Here is a 10661-nt window from a genome sequence, read left to right on the forward strand (position 1 = left end):
TTGATGGTATGACTATTGGGTGCTAGATGCCACATGATCTGAAAGGATGGTCCATGTGTATGATCAAAATGAATAGTCATGTCTTTTCAGATTTGCTATACTTTAATGCATTTAATGTACTGGAAATGGTTCTCAATATAAGACTAAATTGTAGTCCTCTATTTCTTTTTTATATCTTGATGTCTTTATGTTCATCATTTTTGTGTGCAATATAATAAGTATCTACTATGAACTGATCTTTCTACCCTATGTCAAGTGGGAAATAGTTTGGTAGATAATGTTTCTTGGTTTTTTCTATACTTGATTATACTTGGTGATCATAATGATCCATTCCTCAACCATGGGTATGCATCTATACACAATCTCAGGGCCTATCATCTTCACCCTCTAACTCCCATATAGGCAGTTGGTGCAAAGGGCATGAGTGGTGCTGTTTGGCATCTCCATATCTTGCCACACATTCATCTCATGCTCCAAATTCTAAAGGATCTTCTGGGTGGTCATGGCTCTTCAATCAAGCTTGCAACATCCTTGTTATGTGGTCTGTTTGGAGTCATCAATTGCTCTAGCTCCATCGATAGTTCTTTCTATATAGCTAGTTGCTTCCATCCTCAAATGCTATAGTGCTTTTCCTTATTCCCCCTTGCCCTCCCCTCCAATGGCTACTCCATGATTTTCATTTCCTAAATTATATGGCACTATGGAGTAGATCTAAATGCTTAAATCTGATAGTTATAATAAGTGGCTTATGGGTTTGCTTATCTCACATAAGTGGATCATGCCCAATAAGTTGTAGTGTTTGAAACCACTATGTAGAAGGATGCCATGACCTGGTTGGTGGAGAAGTAAGGATGGAATACCTATGCTCATGCTAAGAAAGATTTCATGCAAAAGAAGGGAGATGCAACAAGAGAAGATGCAACCAATATGTGGTGGCAAAAGCTATACAATGTTTAGAATGACATAGTTGCAATGGATATTGACATTTTGTTTTGGAATGAAAATCACGATGTTGTAGCCTGATTCTAGCAAGATCATACTAACCCTCAAAATCTAGAAAGATTATGAAGCGTTGACAAGGGGATCAAGATGCTCACACTTATATCATATGGGTTCGAATTTTGAATTAGGGGATTGCCATTAATAAGCTTATTAGTAAGATATTACATTTCATTTATCTTTGGGGCTTAAATCACACACTACAAGCAGCTCTAGCATAATTGATGATTTAGCCAATCATAATCTTGATTATTTCATTAATGTACCCTTATAATGGAACATACCTTGTTAAGTTGATCTAGCAAAAAGGACTTCATGTTGCTTGATAAACACATCAACAACATGCCATGTGTCTCAATAATGGAGTCTCAATCTTGCTGATAAGATGGATGATCAACAAAAACTTACAAACAATCAAATATAATACAACAACATACTTATGCATGAAACTCATGGAAGATCAAACCCTCATGCTCAAGCACACATTTTTCTTGTGCATTATCTAGCATGTAAAAGTAAGAAGGGTTCAAATTTGATACAAATAAATGAGATGAAAGATAGACTCAAATGTCCACATCACAAAGAGAGATAGAGTCAGAGACAAAGACAGAGACACACACATAGAGAGAGAGAGAGAGAGAGAGAGAGAGAGAGAGAGAGAGAGAGAGAGAGAGAGAGAGAGAGAGAGAGAGAGAGAGAGAGAGAGAGAGAGAGAGAGAGAGAGAGAGAGAGAGAGAGAGAGAGAGAGAGAGAGAGAGAGAGAGAGTGTGTGTGTTGATTTTGTTGAAAATAAGTCCTTGGGAGTAGTCTTTCCAAGCTTGAGTGGGTGAAGGGTCCAACTAGTACATACATCCATACAAAAGATGAATTTAAGAACCTTATCATCTAATGTATATTGCATGTGTCATCTTGAGACTTGGTTGTTATCCTAGTTGCACTTACAAAGATGCTTTAAAAAAATAAACCTTAAGGACTTGTTACTAATAAAGAAAGATGCAAACAAAAAAATCCTATTAACAACATATTGCATATAAAAACTACCTAAGTGTGCACCATCCACAATAGCTAAAATATAAAGGTTGTAAAATCTACAAGGACCAAAGTGTTAAGCCTCATATAAACAAGGTGAAAAATCTAAAGTAGAAGACAAGGCTAAGGCAAAAGTGAAACGAAAGACAAAGGTGCACCAAGAAAAATATGGAAACACAAGAAGTGTACAAAAGTCCTAAATCAAGAAGAAAGGTGCATAAGAAAAAGTGCAAGTCAATACTTTTGTAAAAGAGCGCAAGGCGCACCATGATTTATTTTAAGAGCATGGGCTCTCACCTGTGCGAATTGTAAAGGTAGATGGGTGGTAGGAAGGAAGCTAGCAAGGTAGGAGGATAATGGGAAAAAGGGCCACAGTCGGCCGTGTAAAAAAGGGGATAAGGGGATGACCACCCAAAAGGCATTTAGGGTTTTGTATATAAAGTTCAAAAAGTGAATGAGAGCTGATTCTTTGGTGTGTGGCAAAGTGGACTCTTCTTTTGCTCTCCTTCTCTTCTCTTGCTTTCTTGCTTGTGAGTGCTTGAGTGAGGGAGTGTGAGTGAGTGAGGGTGAGGGATCTTGGAGATGAAGCCCTCCACCATCTCCTCTCTTCTTTTTCTCTTCTCTTCTCTTCTCTTCTCTCATCTTGCACATGGCATGAGCTTACATCACGAACCGTGGAGCTATCGAAGTGCTTGAGAGAGGAAGCAACTCAATTGAGCATCAAGGTAAGCTCACTACACTCATAGAGAGGGATAGCGTGTCAGCTATGTGAGAGGTAGCCATTAGTGCTCACTTGAAACACTTGAAGGAATAAGCGGTCCGTGGGTCTTAGCGGTTGAGTGGGAGCTCGCAACATTTTGGTTCCATTGCTGGGACCAACGGATTCAAGTTTGAGTGCTTGCATGCTTCAAATCAAGCATCAAAGTAAGGGTTTCATCCCTGAATCGAAGCTTGAGACATATAGGAAGTTTAAAGTTTTTAATCTGCACAAAGAAGTAAGTATTTTGGTTATTTTGATGGTTGGATGAATAGGAGAGTAGGAGGAATCAATTCAGTACCTTGCTTTTGATTCTTGTTGCATTTAGAGTAGGTTGAGGTTAAGAGATCAGTTGGAAAAGCGTAGGGTTTGCTGCTGTAAAACACGCCCAAACAGGGCACAAGTCAAGAAAAACGGGAAGAAAGAGTGCTCAAGGGGATTAAGGTTGACGAGTGAGGGAGTGGGAGTGGCAAGAACCTTGTTGGGAAGGGGTATAATAGCCAGGAGGCCAAGGGAGAGCTCATTTGAACCCTGGTTGTGTGTGTGTGAGAGAGAGAGAGAGAGAGAGAGAGAGAGAGAGAGAGAGAGAGAGAGAGAGAGAGAGAGAGAGAGAGAGAGAGAGAGAGAGAGAGAGAGAGAGAGAGAGAGAGAGAGAGAGAGAGAGAGAGAGAGAGAGAGCTCCATTGCGTTGATCCACTTCGATCTTGTCGCCGACAAGTTTGTTGCCCACTACAGGTATACCCACACCCTCTCCTTCATGCATAGATAGGATCTAGAAGTGCTTGGCAGGTGGGAAGCTCAAAATCACTCGGGGCGATGAATTTTTCCTCATTTCAAAAAAAAAGCGCAACGTTCAGCCCCCATCCAAGCTGCTCGACCTTGGGCCGAGTCCTAGAATCGGCCCACTTGCCCTTGACCATTCAGCCCGTCCGAGTCATCCTGGTACATTTGGACACGTAGTCACTCGACCCACCCAGACTGGCTTACCGTCACATCCCCTTGGCCATTTGGCACGTCCAATTTGCCTCGGACTACCAAACCTATTCAGCCATTGGGCCCTTGGGCCCTTGGACCATCTCAATTAGGCCTAGTTTCTCTCGTCCCGGGCCATTTGGCCCATCCGAATCATCCACTCGGCCCTTGCAATGGGCCGAAATTGAATTTTCTCAAAATTTTTAAACCTTGGACCAGACCCACCTAGAACCGGCTGTGCAAACCCCTGCAGACCATAGAGACACTTGAAATTCCTTTTTGGCACAAGGAATAGATGAATCAGCGAGACATGGGCGTAGAGGCGATGCTAGTCGACCATCTAGCGATCCGGCCCATTAGCAACATCAAGCGGAGTCGTAGACCCCCAAACGAATCTTGACTGAGCGGAAGGCACAACAGGTTACATCATAAACCTGTGAGGACAACCAAAAACTGAACATACAAGCCTGACATACTAAACTCGTAAATTAGAGTGCAAGAGCTGTTTGGACACTTTGTTTTCTCACTCACTCTAATTTTCTGTACTCGAACCACACTTAAGAAAAGCTAAAAGCCTAATTGTACACGGTGCACAGAAAAGAGCGTACACACGCACACACACACATAGTGAGGGTAAGTTGAGGATTGTTTGTAATTAACAAAGAACTCACTCAAACATAAAAACTTAAAGGAACCCACCAGTAAGAGAAAATCCCAAGACATAGGCGAGTGATCGAATCCTCGAAGGTAGGACCAAGCTAAGAACACAAATGGAAAGCCTAACATAGCAAGGACCGGTGCCATCAAGGAGGTGAATCTACCCAACCTCATCAACCTAGATCAACAACTTGGCAGAACAAGAACTCTTAGGCATGGAAGAGGGCAGCTCAGGCCATAGAAGCAATGAAGAACTTGACTTGGGATACTTTCCTGAAGTGAACCAACAATTAGTGAGCAAATATGATGCTCGAACTCGGCTAGAACACTGCGGCAGACATGCAAAGGACATCATAGTAGATCTTGAGGAGAAGAGGAAGCTAGCATGCAAGGCTCTGCACGGCATAGTCGCATACAACCAAGATTAGCAAACTAGGAGCTTATGCGAAAGCATGGAAATGCGAGAGATTCAAAGAGTGCTATCCCTAGCAGGAAAAAATTGGACATAGAGTGAGAGAGCGCTAGAAGGAGAACTCAGGTTGAGCAAGCTTCTGACGAAACGACTGCTAGATAACACAACATCGGAACAAAGTGCTGCAATGTTAGCAACATCACTATTGGTAGGGTTAGGAGTCAGCCAAGGCTCTAAGAGCCAATAAAAATTTCTCGTGGTAGCGAAGCAATTGGACAAATATCAAGCGAATGACGACCTGTATAGCTTTGTGGAGCAATTCGAGCAGGTCTGTGAGGCCAACAGCCTCACCGATCCTACTCAACACTTGCAAGCTTTTGGTCTGTGCTTGGGTGATAAGGGTCCGGACCTGGTACACAAGTCTGGATGTTGCAAAGCGAGCTGATTTCAATGGCCTAAAAAATCTCTTCATTAAGAGATTTTCAAACCTGGATACTCCAATAACCTGCTAGTGCGATTTATGAATGTCAAGCAGAAAGAGAAAGAGGATATCTAAGATTACATGACCCATGTGAGGAGCCTCTTCAAGAAAATCCCTATGGGAAAGAGGCCAATCAGAAAGAGTGGTGTCCTTGGTATTCATTAACAGAATACAAAGTGAAGATCTCTACAAAGCCTTGGCGGGCAACTCAAGCTTGTAGCGAGACACATGGACAAGGGTCTTTGAAGAAGCTATTAGAGTGGAGGACAAGCTCAAGGAGAGAAGCTCCAGGAACTCGACTCGAGAAGATCCCATCACTAGGATTTTTGAGAGGGCTTCAACATCGAGTGAGAGACCAGGCCCAAGCGCTTAGGATAAAGGGAAGGGCACTAATTCAGGACAAGAGTTAGTAGAGATGAAGATGGAAATAGCCAAATTGTAGGAGATGATGAGATGGCCAATGTGCCCACAAGTCCAATGCGTGCATTGTGGTGAAAACCACTTCCTGTCGAGTGTCAGGACCCTAGGTCACGACCTTGCGCCAATTGCGGTAGTTCGGCCATGATGCCATGCATTGTCAACTACCCTAGAGACTCCTATACTCGTAGCCTTATGGTCAACCCTACCTTGCGAATAGGTCACCAAACTTCTTTGGAAGGGGAGCCCCATTAGCCCTTCCAACACCTAATGATGCATTGTCAACTACCCTAGAGACTCCTATACTCGTAGCCTTATGGTCAACCCTACCTTGCGAATAGGTCACCAAACTTCTTTGGAAGGGGAGCCCCATTAGCCCTTCCAACACCTAATGATCCTTAGGATGGAGATAAATCCTGCAGATATCTTTAGACCACCTGGACCCTACATAACCCATCCACCAAGTGACACTCCAGTCCACTATGTGGAGGAGCCAAACGGCAATGATCCTTATGTAAACCCTTATGTATCGTACAATGAAGAAGGCAATGTAGTCCTTATAGACTACTGACTAGTATCGGTGATGGTGTTAGGAAGAGGGAGAGGTAGAGGCCTAGGAGGGTAGACCCAAGAGCCAACAGTGTGTTGGACTTGCGGTCACCTAGGACACATTTCTTCGCGCTGCCCTGAGAGGGAGCAAGCTAATAAAGACAAGGCTGACCTAAGATGCATTGAGTGTGGAATCACTCATATCTTTGTTGATTGCCCTAGACAGAAACCATCCTCTAGTTCGGCAAAGGAGTTGTCGGTTCCATTGGGGTTGTTCGGCGAGATGCTCGATGGGGAGGCCATGCCTATCCCATTGCATGTCATGACCCATGCTAGACAAAGCAAGCCAACATATCATGCCAGGACCTAGCAATCTTGACGGAACTTCAATTAGAAAGAAGATTTGGAGACAGAGGAAGAAAATACTACTAGAAGCTAAGGATATGCTCAAAACCAAAGGTGCCACGACTTTGCCTACCGGACAAAAGGTCACTCATGCAGAGGCAGGGACTTCAGCTCTAAAGATAGTTGTGATGGAAAGTACTAGGGTCAGGGAGTACCCCAATCCGAAGCACCAACTCAAAGTCATTAAGAAGGTGAAGGAGTGAGTGAAAGAAGCCCAAGAGCACCTTAAAGATGTTGAGTCCATATTGGAAGTTGAGATTGACAATCTCTCAACACCAGCCCTACCCCCATGACTAAAATCAAGGGATGCAACTGCACTGCAACAAGCAGTGCTGCTTAGTCAAAGTCTAAATGCTATGGGCTAGCAAACTAGCCAAGGCCATTAGCCACCAGCAGACTCCGCGGGGTCAAGAGAGAGGCAAGCAACTAGCAACCTTCTTAATACATTGGTGACCACCCCTGTGACTCTAAGCTTAGGAGACTTGCTTAGGTAGCATCCAACACTATGGCAAGAGCTGAAACAGTGGGTTGAAGAATCAAATGAATGAGCTATCACAGACTTACACGAGCATGACATGGAAACACATATACCTAGCATAACGCTACACTCCGTACCTAAGTCCTTGCATGTGAATGCCTTTTGGGAAGGTACAGAAATGCATGCAATCCTGCTAGTCTTAGCTCTTGGATATGTCACAAGAAAGGGAATTGTAAACACGGGAGCAGGAGTTAGTGTTCTGGGCCATGTAATGCTCCAAAATTGGGTTAACCCATCATCAAGACTGCTAGGTTAAATGTCACATTAGCTAATGGAATGAAGGTAAAACCGTTCGGCGTATTAAAGAGTTGGTCAGTAAAAATCACAGGAGTCCAGCTCTCTGTTGAATTTATAGTCATGAAGGGGGTGGAGACTGTGACATTCTGCTAGGCATGTGAACCTACATGGAGAAGAAGGGTCTACGACGCTAACATGGACACTTGGATGGCCTTCTGGAACACTCAACCCTTCGAGCGGAATGACCCAAATTTTATGCCCTACCCTCAAAGTGTGGGAGTGTATTTTGACTCCAGTGTCCACGGCTACTATGATTTCCCATTGATTTATAATCCACATTGTACAACATATGAAGATGCCCTCATCTTCACATTAGAAAATTTATATGATACCCTAATCCACTTCGCCAAGAATTCTCTTCATGCCCTAACCCCGCCTTTATTACCACTTTTAATTACCTTAGATTGCTTAGGATACTCCTTAGGCAAGACCCCACTCTGCAAGAGCACGGCTACCAGTCCTCCATTTTGATCCTAACACTATAGATAGTTGCGCGATGGATCGACTAATGATGCGAGCTGCTCTACTAGCTTCATTTTGCTTAGCTCTTTTGGAGGACAGGAATGATAGCCACTTCACCCACTGGAATCATCCATTCCTCTCCACCACCACCCTTCAAGTCTTCCTAAACCTCAAGGGGTATCTCCAAAGCTGCCAATTCCTTAACAAATCTATTAAGCCCCCTTCTCTGCCTCACTCTGATGATGAAGAATAACTTCTGTCATGACTATGTGACTTACAAAAACAAAAACAAAAATAAAAAGAAAAAAAGAAAAAGAGAAAGACAAAGAAAGAAACAGTGCCAACACTGGACGCCCCCAAAGCATCTTGAGTACCACAATCACTTCACCTAGGAGTTTTCAAGCTAGGTGTGTTCGGTGGCCTCGGTTGACCAGCTTTGTCCCTAACCTCTAGTCTCATTTTGCTTCCCCACTTCACGCTTAGGGCACATCAAGGGGGCAGGACACACCTAGAAAGGTAACAATTGCCTATGGTTAGACTTGTCACTCTAAGCTACCCGCACCGCACCCCCCTTATGCACCAATTGGATCCTCAAGTGTGGGACACCATTGAGGGCTTACCCAAGGTTAGACCCATCTCCTTGTTTCAAAGCACATGCACCACTCACCACACAGTAGAGCACACACCCCCAGGAAGTGCACCTTCTTTCTTTTTAGGTACAAACGAAGACTCCAAACCCTAGCTTCGGAGGCCCCATCCTTCATACAATGTGCTCCTGGCCTCCACCACCTTCATCAAGTGATTCATTTCTTCCCAAGCCTAATTCCTCTACATCCCCATCATCATCGACTCACATGTCCGCCCTTTCTTGTCAAACCTTCATCAGCTCCAAACCATAATTTCTTAGAACTAGCACCCGCCTAAGAGAGGGGTTATCTTATACAACAATGCTCCCATCCAGGAAAACCAAGGTAGAGGTAAACCATGGCAGCTCTGTTCAAAAAGTGAATGAAGAAGCTCATTTGGAATAGAGCAGGAGAAGGAAAAAAAAGAGGGCCAAAAGACAGATCCATCTAACACCATCTAAATTTCTAAGATTGATTTGTCCACCCGCTATCCTTCAAGCAAGAATCCATTCAACACCATATTCAATTTTAAAGATGGATCTATCCATCTGCCTCTCTCCACGTAGGGATTCATCCAACTTTATCTTCAATTTCAAAGGATGAATCCCCTCAACATCAACAACAAAAAAGGACCCGCCCCAACTACATCTTCAATTTCAAGGGCCGGTCCATTCAACACCATCCCCTCCAAGGGCTTGTATACAAACTCAAAAAATCCATCTGGCTATACCCATTCCTCCTTCCAACCACTCTACATCAGTGCCATGGGATTGGCACTTGTCTAGGAAGGGGTTAATGTTAACCCTTAGATGAACAAGGTGGAAAATCTAAATGGAAGATAAGGCTAAGGCAAAAGTGAAATGAAAGACGAAGGCACACTAAGAAAAATATGGAAACATAAGAAGTGCAGAAAAGTCCTAAATCAAGGAGAAAGGCGCATAAGAAAAAGTGCAAGTCAATACTTTTGTGAAACAGCGCAAGGCGCACCATGATTCATTTTGAGAGCATCGGGCTCTCACCCATGCAAATTGTAAAGGTAGATAAGTGGTAAGAAGGAAGTTAGGAAGGTAGGAGGACAATGGGAAAAAGGGCCTAGGTCGGCCATGTAAAAAAGGGGATAAGGGGATGACCGCCCAAAAAAGGATTTAGGGTTTTGTATATAAAATTCAAAAAGTGAACGAGAGCTCATTATTTGGTGTGTGGCAAAGTGGACTCTTCTTCTTCTCTCCTTCTCTTCTCTTGCTTGCTTGCTTGTGAGTGCTTGAGGGAGGGAGTGTGAGTGAGTGAGGGAGTGAGTGTGTGAGGGTGAGAGATCTTGGAGGTGAAGCCCTCCACCATCTCCTCTCTTCTTCTTCTCTTCTCTTCTCTTCTCTCATCTCGTACATGGCTATGGAGGATGGAGCAAGGAGGAAGAGGTTTGAGGATGCTTGAGCTTGCATCATGAATTGTGGAGCTATCAGAGTGCTTGAGAGAGGAAGCAACTCAATTGGGCATCAAGGTAAGCTCACTACACTCATAGAGAGGGATAGCGTGTAGGCTATGTGAGAGGTAGCCATTAGTGCTTGCTTGAAATGCTTGAAGGAATAAGTGGTCCGTGGGTCATGGCGGTTGAGCGTGAGCTCCCAACACAAAGCAAACTATTCCTTGTACAAATCTTACAAAAGATTACTATAGCACAACCACAAAGCAACCTCAGTGTGTGTTAATAGTGATTTTATCACATTAAAAAATTCATAAATTACTCATTTTCAAATACAGTGACAATGAAGTAAATTATTGAATAACATCTCTTAGTTGCATAAATGACAAGATGAAGTACATATGGGGGACTATGAGCCATCCTCAATTAAAGGAATGTGCATTGGAGCCTTGTAAAATATTATTTTATACCACAAAGTTGAATATTACATTTTTTAAATCAAGATAATAAGTACATGGTGAAGAGTTGATCATGTTACTTGCAAAACCAACCAAAGACACTAGTTAGTGAGAAATAAGAAGTATCAATGGGTTGTAGGTGTTTGAGGACCACCTCAGTTGTTATCCCCCTTCACACAATG

The sequence above is a fragment of the Lygodium microphyllum genome, chromosome 17 (genome assembly GCF_053477565.2).
Source record: "Lygodium microphyllum isolate KBCC chromosome 17, Lygodium_microphyllum_v1.1.10, whole genome shotgun sequence".
NCBI classification, from domain to species: Eukaryota; Viridiplantae; Streptophyta; class Polypodiopsida; order Schizaeales; family Lygodiaceae; genus Lygodium; species Lygodium microphyllum.